This window comes from Phyllostomus hastatus, unplaced genomic scaffold (assembly GCF_019186645.2).
Source record: "Phyllostomus hastatus isolate PE091 unplaced genomic scaffold, TTU_PhHast_1.1 phas_scaffold_78, whole genome shotgun sequence".
Lineage (NCBI taxonomy): Eukaryota > Metazoa > Chordata > Mammalia > Chiroptera > Phyllostomidae > Phyllostomus > Phyllostomus hastatus.
Window position 1 is genome coordinate 2567759 of NW_025334041.1, and position 12375 is coordinate 2580133.

Here is a 12375-nt window from a genome sequence, read left to right on the forward strand (position 1 = left end):
GGGGGATACAACCATCCATCACACCGACCAAAGTCCTTCTACTGCCATAATAGGTAAAAATGTAATAATTTTTTTTTAAAAATGTTATTTTCAGAAACATCTCAGTATCAAGGAAGTATTCAAAGACAAGCAACAGCAGTATAAATAACATCCCACATGAAATTTAAATCCAAAACAGTAGTATTACAAGCAGGAAGACGTGAGGGCTACGTTCAGAGATGCTGCCCAACACACACACACACACACACACGCACACACACACACGCACACACATGCACGCACACAAAGCACTTTTAATTAAGTTGGATTAATGCACAAAATGGCACAGAGAAAAGCATCCGCGAAGGTCAGCATATCTACACCGGAAGCTAAAGAAGCTTTTCTCCTTTTCCCTCAGGCATTATCTTAATAACCGTACTCCAATGGATTTTCACATTTCAGTCTTTGATATATTTTTAAAAAATAATTTTGTGGATTTCAGACTATGTGCCCAGAAAAGTAGAGAAAACTTATTATAGATTAAATTGTATACTATGTTCACCGTTCTGTTTATTTCCATAAAAAATTAACATATATTATTAATATTCAAGGTTGTGTGAGTCCTCTGGGTGATCTTCTGGAGAATGAGGTAACCCTAATCTCCCAGTGCATTGGCTAAAGCAGGGGTCCCCAACCTCTGGGCCGAGGACCGGTACCAGTCCAGGCCTGTTAGGAACCAGGCCGCACAGTGGGAGGTGAGCTTAAATGTGATGTGCTTGAATCATCTCAAAACCAGCCCCTGCACCAGGCCACAGAAAAATCGTCTTCCAGGAAACCGCTTCCTGCTCCCAAAATGTTGGGGACCACTGGGCTAAAGCACCTTCATTAGTTGGATATTCAAATGGCAATTATTTAATATAAATTGCTTTAGAATAATATTAATTAAAGACATAAACCTCATTTTTAATCTTCTTCTTGACAGAAATATAATTTATTATCAAACATAATTTATTCATAAGTTTATGAACATATAAGTATGTGACATATAATTTATTCATAAGTATATGAAGGGTTTTCCCTGGCATATTTTTAATATATGCCATAGTATGTCTGTGTGTGTATATACATGAATATATATATACATTTCTTTATAGTTACAGTTTGAATATAGCATACTAATTCAGCATTAACACTTGCAGCTCCTGAAAATTATTTAAGAACAAAGGGAAAAACAGCTCTGTTTTTAAAGTGTGAGATACATTGAAACCCCTTACACATCAAATAGTACAGGTGGGCTGCATAAGGAGGACCAGAAGGACACACACGTCACAGAGAAAAATAAGTGGTGAGGATATCAGGAGGTAAAAACAACCAGCCGAAATCCACTCCCTGAATGACAAGGCCCAGCTCAAGGTGGGAAACCTGTATCCGTTTGCAACAGAACACTCAAAATGCATGGACTAAAAAACAAACGAATAATAATAAAAGTGTATATATGGCCTGGTAGCAGATGGACCTCAGCATTTTGTACTTTATCATGGACTTCGTCGTCATCATCATCATCATCATCACCTCCACCTCGGAGGAGTTCCCAGTTACATTTTCAGAACAAAATGCGGAATGAGAGAGAGCTTGCTTTGTGAAATCTGAAAACTGGACAGCCTGCGGGACTTGTCTGACAGCTCCCCGAGAGAGCCCCTCCAGACAGGTGGGCCAGGACAACCCCATTGGCTCTGAAAACAAGGAACAATTTTTCAACGTTGTTGAAAGAGCAACCGTCTAACAATGCCATAACAAACGAGGTGCTAAGAAAAGTACAGGAAAGCCTACCAACCACACACATTAAAAAATTGTTGTAATAGATGAAAATTGAAAACATTGAGTCTCAAGTTTCATAGTGAGACATCAACCCCACCCGTGAATAAGATGACTAGCTGTTGCAGGAAGAGGGTGGACGCTAAGACCCGGGGGTGGCGGGGGGGGGCGGGGGCAATGGGGGCTGGCGCTGCACGTGAGCTGAGGCTCCAAGCCCCTCACAAACGCTCTGTTCCTCCATCGGACCAAAGCTACAAAGCACCAATTCAAAACTAAAATTGTGTGGATTTCAGGATAACGACCGCAGAGCACGGACCCCTGAGCACGGGCAGCATGTGTGACGAAGGGACCACGTTGGTAACAACCCATGAAGCTCATCCTGCCTCTAGATTTGTATCCTCCGTTGTCTGGGGAAAGTTAAAACACCCCCCTCAGAAATACCCTCCAGAGGGTGGAGAGAGCGATTCAGTCATGGACGACGTGGAGCTCACCTGCTATCAGCTCCGTCCGTCCGCATAGGCTCAGACTATGTGACCGTGAGCCCACCGTGCTCACTGGTGCTGCTTCCCCATACACGCGGGTCATGGTCAACTTTTGCAGAAGCAAAGCAGGTTTTGGATAATACTACATAAGTGACTCCGCCTTCTTTAATGCCTCAAAACTCTTCATAGTACAGTATGACTCTGAGAAATCCTCAGGAGACAGACTACCGATGAATTGAGCCTGCATGATTCTTCTATTGTCACAGACCAGCCTCCGATCTGGGGGGGCTCCCCCACCCACCCCTGAGTGAACATGTTCTATTCCCAGTCATCTCCCACCACGAGAGAGAACCTCAATGTATCCAAGTTGGTTTTGCTTCTTCATAGTGTTTGCTTTCTGCTCCTGATTCTGCACTAGACATACAATACATTTAATTCATTTGTCTTGAGGAAGCTATTTAAATATTCAAAGAGAGTTAAAATATCTTCTCTAGATTGATGTGTTTTACATTTAGCAGCTGAGACAAAAATCCGTTAACTCATCCTCCTAATAATTACTGAGTGTCTCCTCTTTGTCAGCGTGTAAATATAAAGGTGATTTACAGGAGGCATCACTCCTGCTCTGAGGGACGGCAACCGTGTTGCTCCAGCAGACAGTTCTCCAAGCAAAACCAGCCTAATAAATGGGGCGGGAGATGCCAAGTGTCAGGCAGTCACAGAACAAGGGAATCGAGTTCACACACACCCGAGCATCACACGGGAGAACATGCCCGTCTGTGAGCACGAATTGCTGACAAGGTGCAGGAGGAGGTTAGAAGCATCCTAGGAAGATATGAAGAATAATAAATATGCAAAGCAAATGACAGCGTGCTATGACTAAGAGCTAAATTGATGCTTTGGCTCACCTGGGAAGAGTGGGCACAGGATTGTACAGGGCTATGTAAGCCATTGTATACATGTCAACAAGTTTGAATTTGACTTGAAGAAATCGTTACAGTGTTTTCCAAGTAAGCTGCTCACAGTTTGGAGAAAGACGGACCACTCTGAATGCGTCATGAGTCAGGAGAAGAAAGGAAGAAACGCTTGCGGCCACGAGAACAGTATTGTGTGTGTCGAAGGACTCTCGGTAGGAGACGGTGGGGCCCCTTCTAAGGAAGAGTTAGCATTGTGCAAATAAGCGGAGTGGATCCAGGCCTTACAGAGTGTCAAAATAGCAGAGCATGTTGCTTGGATGTGGAGGAAAAATGAAAAGAGTTAAAGGTAATATCCCTGTTGCAATTTTTGCAAAATGATAGATGGTGCTGCCTTTCATTACAGTAGGAATCAGAAGAATGAATTTAGGGAGAAGATTGTGGACAGGTTAGGGCTGATGTGACTCATCCAAGCAGAGAGTCTCAAAAGAAGTTGCAAAATATAAACCAGGAGAGAGTGGCTGGAGACGTCTATGAAGGAGGCATTGTTTGTAGGTGGAAATGAAAGGCTGGCTCATGGCGGCAACTGCTCAACAACAAAACCACGGAGAAGAGCAGAGGGCAGGTAGCAGAGAGTGGAGGCACCGCTGATACCTGTGGGGCCAGGTGGGAACATGGCGGTGGGAAGGAATCCGAGCTGCAGCGCCCAAGCGTGTCAGCACAGGGCCCGTGGGTCCGGAAAATGAGGAAGGAATTGGGTGCAAATGGCGAGAGAAAGGTAAAGCTTTGTGAAGGAGACACCTCGCCCTGTAGTGGGGAGGAGGAGCTTGGGGATAATGGAGCCGTTTTAGACACTTTGCCTCAGCGTTCTGTTTTCACTTCGGAAACATCCAGAACGTGTGTCCGGAGGGAGCAGGAAATGCGTCGCACGAGGAATGAGGGAGGTGTGGGGACCGCAGCTGTGGGCCACAGAAAGGGGACTGACGTGCGAAATAAAGGTGACACGTGACAGGACGGCCCGGGATGAAGCCATCGTCCTGCAGTCACAGCAGCATTAATTTGGGCTTTTGATCGAAATTCTCCAGGAAACCTCAGTATAAAACAAATAAATACTCATAATCTATCTATCTCTATATATGCATACATTTACATACGTTTCTTGATATACATAAAGAATGTCAGGATAAGATTAGAAAATCTGACTTTTATGTTTATTACAGAAGTAGGAAAGTTCTGGCATATACAATACAGGCTGTACCCATGGTCATGAGCAACTGGGGTGGATCGTGCAAGGTCCTCGGTGACGAGAAGGCCAGGGTTTAAGGAAAAGTTGGTTATTACTGAATAAACTAGAGTCTCTGCTACATCCATTCACCCACAATGTGCTATAACCACAGGATCTGGTTTCCTTGTTCACAGGATGCCTCTGGCTGCTGAGCTGAAAACAGATCGATGGAAAAGGGGTACCAGGCATACAGCAAAACCCACAGTTCAGCAGAGAGCTCCGTCTTAACCCCTGTGTTCTACCTGTAAACATAATCACGACCCCACGGTACCACAGCCTCGGTGACAGAAGGAGAGCTGGGTTTACGGGGCACAGGCGCAGGAAGAAGCAGGCACAGTCAATACTGAGACTGTCGACCAAGAGCACAGGTGCGGGGAGCAATGTTGCAGGTTCAAGGTAAATGGGTCAGATGCAAAGCGTTGGGGGAGAAACAAAATAGGGAGATAGATACCGCAGGATCGTTGCACAGGATCAATAACTCATTTCAGCGCAGTGATTGGGAACATCAGAGGCTCCCTTTCACCATGGTTACCCGTTTTGCTTCCGTCCGGAAGGCTGCCGGGGCACGGAGCGGGATTGCCAAAGACATCCCTTTAACGAGAGCTAGCCCTGCGCTGTGGAGGGATTCGGATGGTCGTGACTGCGGGACCGGGGATAAGTGTTGGCGCTGAGTTTACACCGGATGAACGGGAAGGGCACAGTGACGGGCCGAGGTGACGGGTGCCGGATGGATGCACGGCAACTGCCCACTGCGTGGGGCTAAGCTCTCATGGAGCCGGCAGGAGGGGTGACCGAGAGGGTAATGCCGAGGCCTGGGTGCAGCCCCTGCAGATCCGGAGCTGCCGTGGCAGGGCCCAGATGACGGAGCACGGATTTCAGTTGCTAATGCGTTCACGTTGTCTCTTTTTTAATTTGTCAAATGGATCACGTTGATGTAAGTTGTTAATAGTAGAAAAAGTTGGGTACAAAGTATAGCGGAACTCTGTTTACTTTCTTGGCAATATTCCATAAACCAAAAACTGTTCTAAAAATAAAGTACATTAAAAACTTGATTACCTATTCATCTCAGTAAGTAAAAAATATAACAGAAAATCTTACATAAAAAATGTAAGATCAAAAAAGGTAAATTTAAAGAATTATAAACAGGAAATACAATACAACCTGTTTGTCTTTTAAATAAGAATAATGAAATAGGAATAATTATGGTGACATTAACCAAAAACAAAAAAAAACCTAAATAATAAAAAAGAAAATGAAACATTAGGGAAATAATGATAAAATAAGAATGGGACAGAATCACAAGCCAAGTGGAGATTCTGAAAATCATAAAAGTACAATGAACTACTTTAAGCCAATTAATTGCAAAATCAGATAAATGGATAAAATATAGAAAAGTGGAGGCAATGTTTAAGAATGTTCCAGAACTGGTTAAATACAGGGTCCAGCAGAGGTGAGGCCTGCTGGAGTGTGGTTGGTAGGGTAATCATATGGGTGCAATACTTCATAGGTTTAACCTGAACATTTCACCTAAAATGTCATATGGTGTGCTTGAGTGTGATATTGTTATGTTACAGAATTACATGCTTAGGATTCTGTAATAAAAAGGGGCATTACTTGTTCCGGACCTTGTATATCAACCCAAAATTTCAAGGAGGTCGGTGAACGCAGGGTTGGATAAAGGTGAAGAAAGCCTCATGGGGAATGCTCACTAAAGCTGCTGAGAAATCAATGAAACAGGCAAAAATCCTGAAAACAGCAGATAATTTTAAGTGAAATTACAATTACAGTGACAGATATATTCTCAAAAGAAATGTTGGAGGCAAGAATAAATTGACTGTTTAAAGTTAAAAAAAAAAACAAAAACGAAATCCTGATGACCTAGATTCAGTGTTCAAGAAAAATATCTCTCACCTGAACTTACCAAAACCCTGGAGGAAAGGCATTAGGTTGGTTTACAGACCGCAGACCGTGGGCAACGCAGGGCAGGGACCCTTGGAATGGATCACAGAGGGGGCTCTGGGGCGTTCCCAGCGACATCTGGGGGAGACCTTCCAGGCCACAGACCTGTGAGGGGGCGCTTGGAGGAACCCGGCTCTCCCTGCATTGGAAAGGTGGAACCAGGAGCCCAGAAAAGTCGAGGCACTAGCGTTCCCAGGACGGAGGGCCAGAGAGGAGAGAGTGACCGAGTGACAAAGCTTCCGCGGTGCAGAGAGGGTCCCGTGTGAGTCATAAGCCTGGTGCAGAAGAGCACGTGGGCTGGCTCCCGCCGTCGGGGGAGGGAATCACGGGGCTGGGGGGGGCAGTGGGAATAGACCTGAGGGCTCACGCAGGAGTCACTGGTCCTCCCACACCACCGAGGGAAGCTCCGGAAGTCAAGCAGAGTGAAGCTATTCCAAATAACTTTAAATTCAGTGACATATATAGGTAATAGATGTAAGTAGTTACTCTAACATTCTTAGATTTGACATAGAAAATTATCTTGGGAACCAGAATGTTCGCCATGGGGGTGGAATATAACAATCTAACTTAGATATTGGCAAAGCCAGTTTACGCTGCTTGTCATTGATGATGTGTTTGGGTGTATTTATTACGTCTTATCTTGCGATTTTTAAAGCTGATTTTCTCTTTCTCTTTATTGTCTTGAGGCGATTTTTCTTTATTGGTAACTGTTAAAAAATGTGTTCTATTTCTCTAAATATACATTTCCTTTAGTTTAGATTCAAACTATACACATTATTTCTTGTGAATTAAAGGTCATTTTAAAATTTTGCATGCCTGTTTAACTTAAACATTCTAATATCAAAATACCCTCTTTCTTCATCTCTCTTAGAAAAGCTACTTGAGTTATTATTTTTAAAATCTTTTGAGTTATTATTTAAACTTCCATTATTTCATTTGTATTAACCAAATTAGGCATTATTAACATTGCTTTATTCAGACAACTTGCTATTTTAATCTTACTATTTCTGAGTCGTATTGGTTATGTGCAGAGGAAGATTTCAGGTGTCTGGATGTGAATGGCCGTGGTGTAACTAGAAGTGCTCTGTGTACTGGGGGGCGGGGGGCGGGGCTTCTGAGCAGCCGGACGTGGGTTACAGAACGCTGCAGTGACGCTAGCCCCGGGCCACGCCCGCTAACGCCGACCAGGGGCAGAGCGGCCCCTTTGGAGGCACGTAGGGTCACGTTCGGTGAGAAGGAGAGCGAAAGCACAGGCCGACCATGACTAGAGAGGCAGATAGGTTGCCCCAACTGCAGAACACGGGGAAAGGGGGCCAGCACAGAAAGTATTGGTGAGCAGTGATAACTTAACCATCAGAACACCCCTGAAATGAATGTTTACTTCTCCCCATTTTCAGAGGATGCGCAGGCCCTGGTCTGTCAGGACCGTCACAACAAATCCCCCAGACGGGGCGACACAAACGGCAGACAATGTGCTCTCCATCCTGGAGGCTCCAAGTCCGAGGTCAAGGTGAGGCGGGGTTGGTAGGTTCTCAGGCCTCTCTTCTTGGCTGGAAGTGTCATCACGTGCATCTGACTCTGTGCCTCTGCATTCAGATCTCCTCGTCTTGTGAGAAAATTGGAAGTGGGACCCACACGGATTGGCCTCTTTCTAACTTCATCACCTCTTTAGAGACTGCATGACATGTGGAGGGTCGTGAGTTGGGGGAGTGGGCGGGGGAGAGGGGGCAAAGGTACAGGGAGTGAGCAGCGTAAATGGTAGGTACATGACAGACAGGGGAGGGTAAGAACAGTACAGGAAAAGGAGAAGCCAAAAAACGTATATGTATGACCCATGGACATGAACTAAATCGGGGGGGAGGGATGAAGGGAGGAGGGGAATAAAGGCGGGGAAATGGGACAACTGTAATAGCATAATCAATAAAATATATTTTTAAAAAATATGAAAAAGAAAGGAAGGCAGTCCCGTCGACTGGGAGGGGCTGGGGCTGTGAGTTTCGGCGGGGGGGTGTGGGGGGGGACAGGAGTTCCGTTCAGCCCCAGCAATGCGTTTCGGGCGGATGGAGTGAAACAGGCTGTGTCAGGGGACCGTGCAAACTCAGGTACCTGGGCTCTAACGAGGCCTTTGTTATCTGGTCTCAGGATTCCATGGTGGAGACCTCCAACCAGATAGGACTGCAATATTTTAGAAAGCTATTAGGGGTGTCCTATGGGGAGTATAGCCTAAGAAGATATGTTTTCATCTAAATGTTTAAATATCTATTTACACTTACATGATATTACTTCCCATGTCAGGACAAAGCTTACTAAAGTAAATATAAACAAGGCAGAAAATATTTTCCCAATATTCATTTTGTTGAAGAAAAACTATTGTGGAGCTACTTCACTTTCAAATATGAAGTGCAGGTTTTTACATATTTTTGGAGCACGACAGAGATGAATTTCTTTAGAGTAACTAAATTTATCTGACATCAAATGGATTACGTTTATGGGTATAGTTTATTTCTACCAAACGTTGCTTTGATGGCCCCTCATCTCTGTTGATCAAAGATATATATGTTTACTTTCCTCGTTCAGCAATTTTTATACATCCATTTTTCTTCTGTCAACTCACTTGTGGGTGAGCCTGCTTACAAGGCAGGTGCGGACCGGGGAGCTTGCCTGCTGCTATCCAAGGTGCTCACCTCGACAGGTGAGGATGGGGATTTAGTGTTCCTCTTCTGCTTCGATTCCCAGGCTGCAGACTCGCCCGGGATGCAATCTCTCTCAGAGACAGCAGCATTTCCTGCGAATGTGCAGTTATCTATTACGGTATGACTGTTTCAGAGCCCGGAGCCAAACGGACATTATTTTCAATAATCCCCCCCAAATAAAGAACTCAGATCAGACTTTATTAATGTTGAAGTCTTTATGTCAAATCTCAGAAAATGACACTATTGATGATAAGGATTGTTTGGGATACTGAAATTAGGGATCACTGGTGAAAAAAGAAAAACAAAACGTAATTTTCAACATCTTTGCCTTTCATCCAGAAAGCCACATCCCTGATAGATATCCACTTACACAGCAGGGATGTTGTTCCTGGATAAAATCATTGCCCCCTAAAAGTTGCAGAGAATGGTAGTAAAATGATTCAAGAAGGTAGGAAACGGAGGCCATGATTAAGGTGGAAAAATAGGATGGTTTTCCAAGTGCCGTGATTCTTGCTGCCAGTATGTCTGTCTGTCCGTGAGAAAACCACAGTCTCAGCTCCCTGTCTTCTAGGTCTCTACAAGCACCTTCATCGCCGTGTAAAATGCACATTTTTTGGCCCAGTTTTTGAGGGAAAAATAAGCATGTGCCTTATACTCGGGTAGTATTAATTCCATATCTATATAAATGTTTTTAATTGTTTTATTTATGCTTATGCATTAAAAGTGCAACTCTAGGAAGCAATAACAATATCCATATATAAAATAATACCCTGGAATATGAGAGTTGATTTTGTCTCTAAATATCAATTAATTAATTAATTAATTGAAAATAAAACAAACCATTATTTTTTTCCTGAAAGTTTGGGCCAAAAACGTGGGTGCGCATTATACACCACAAAATACGGTAGTTAAAGATCGGTAAACACACACTGTCAGCCCGTTAAGCCAAATATTGGACTTCAAGGCTGCAATGTGCAGACTCTAATATTACTTGTAGTTTATGCATGTCAGATCTATTTAGTTAAAGCCATCATTTATGAATAATTTGGACTTCATGATATTGACCAGTTTTTGTGTGTTTAAAGTTGCATGATTACAATTCAGCACTGCTTTTAAAAATATGTTGTTCTGTTTCTAACATTTAATTTAGAATAAATGGTAGAGGAGAAGGTAAATATTACTTCTAAAGGCTTATGGCATGACTGAATCTAATATATCCATACCTGTATTTACCTTTAAATGTGTATGAATTTTAATGGTAAGATTCTTCCTTTCCAAACTATCCTAACTTATAAAGCATGGTACTCAGCATGGTGGTGTATATTTCCCCCACATGTATTTTATAAAAACCATTTTAAGAATCACTTCATAGCACAGTGGGAGACTTCTATTTCTTGGATGTTTTTAAAAGAATATTCTCAATCACGGACATTTGGAATGTTTCTTAATGAAAAAGAAAATGCTTGTACAGCAGACAGTTCCTTTAAGTTTGCAGCGGATGAAGGGCCTGAGAGGTCCCTCCCAGAGGAAATGCTGGCTGGAGAGTGCGGACCGCAGGAGCCAGGTGGGGACGGCCCACTCTGACCACGAGGTCCTCAGCGTGTGACCACCAGCTTGGGAGAAGACACGATTGGGCGTCTCGACGCCACGCAGGAATTGCAAAGAGGTCCCACGGACCGTGGGGCATGGGATCACGACACCATTACTGGGGGCAGAAAACTTCCTGAGTGGCCCTAGATGGTTTTCTAAATGATCGCAGAAGGCCCTAGAGGGTTGCTGCATGTCCCTTTGAAACACCCAGTACGCTGTGTTCTTCCGATGAAAGGGATGAAGCTCGGGAACGCGCAGCCGCCGGCAGCTACTGTAATTCTGCCAGACGTGAGAGATTTGTGGTAAGGACCACGGCCGGTGTATAAATCAGAGCAAACGCCTCATTTTCCTCTCCTGCTAGGACAGCAGCTGAGCACTTAAACAGGAAGCAGAAATACCTCAATGACAGTCCTGGTGCTGAACCAAACCACAGAGCGTCCCCAGGCAGAGCACACACAGGGACTGAAAACATGACACAGCAGCAACGGAACTAGAAGACCAAACGGAGGCATAACTCGGCAGGGGTGACCACGTGGGGCTGGCTGGCTGGCGCAAACCCAGATACTCCGGCGGGGGCGGGGCATCCTGGTTACTCACGTCTCCCTCCCAAACGTCCAAATCCTCAATAGATATTGTCACGTCACAGTGCAAATCTCTACTCATCTTAGCCACCGTCTTAAAATTATTTTTATTTTGTTCACTTTGCTAAATACTTACCAATTTTATAGCATAAATTTTATAATATAATAAGTTTCTAAGCCCTGGCTGGTGTAGCTCAGTGGATTGAGCGCGGGCTGCGAACCAAAGCATCGCAGGTTCGATTCCCAGACAGGGCACATGCCAGGGTTGCAGGCCACGGCCTCGGCAAGTGCACATTGATGTTTCTCTCTCTCTCTTTCTCCCTCCCTTCCCTCTCTAAAAAAATAAATAAAATCTTTAAAAAGATTAAAAAATAATAATAAGTTTCTCTTTAAAGACAATGGATTAAGAGTTTATGATGACCAAAATATTTATAAATTTCAAAGAGATTTTCTTGTAGTTTTGGTTAAACTGAGATTGGTCAGCATCAATATTTATTTACAAATATATTTCACCAAATCTTATCATATTTTCTTAAAATATGTCATTCATCACCTTCAGTCTTAAATTATACTGTGTAGAATTTTTAAATTGTCAGTTATTACAATTTCACACTCTTGGACATAACATATGCTATAAGTACTTACCATTTTAGCCATTCTTCAAGAAATTAGGTCAACCTAAAATTTTAAGAAGCACTCAATAAAATAAAGCATACATTGAAAATTTTAAAATGTATTCCAGATATATTCATAATCCTTCCAGGAACAGTAAAAAGAAATATTCGAACTAGTTTGACACTTGTACATTAATATGTGCATTTCCATAATGGAACCACATTTCCATTAAAATGCCCATTAAGAAAGCCTGTGTGCAGCGCGCAGGTCCTGCCCTGGAGAACGAGGAACCAGGACAAGCTCAGGTGTGAGGCGCGTGTCAGCACGGGGTTCAGTCTTCAGGGAGGAAGCGAGGACGCCGTCTCAGGGCATGAAGGGCTACTAAGGTGCAGACAACAAACCCTGGAAGGTAAGTCTGTTTTGTATTTTGATTTCTGCAAATTCTGAAATATACAGTCAAATAAT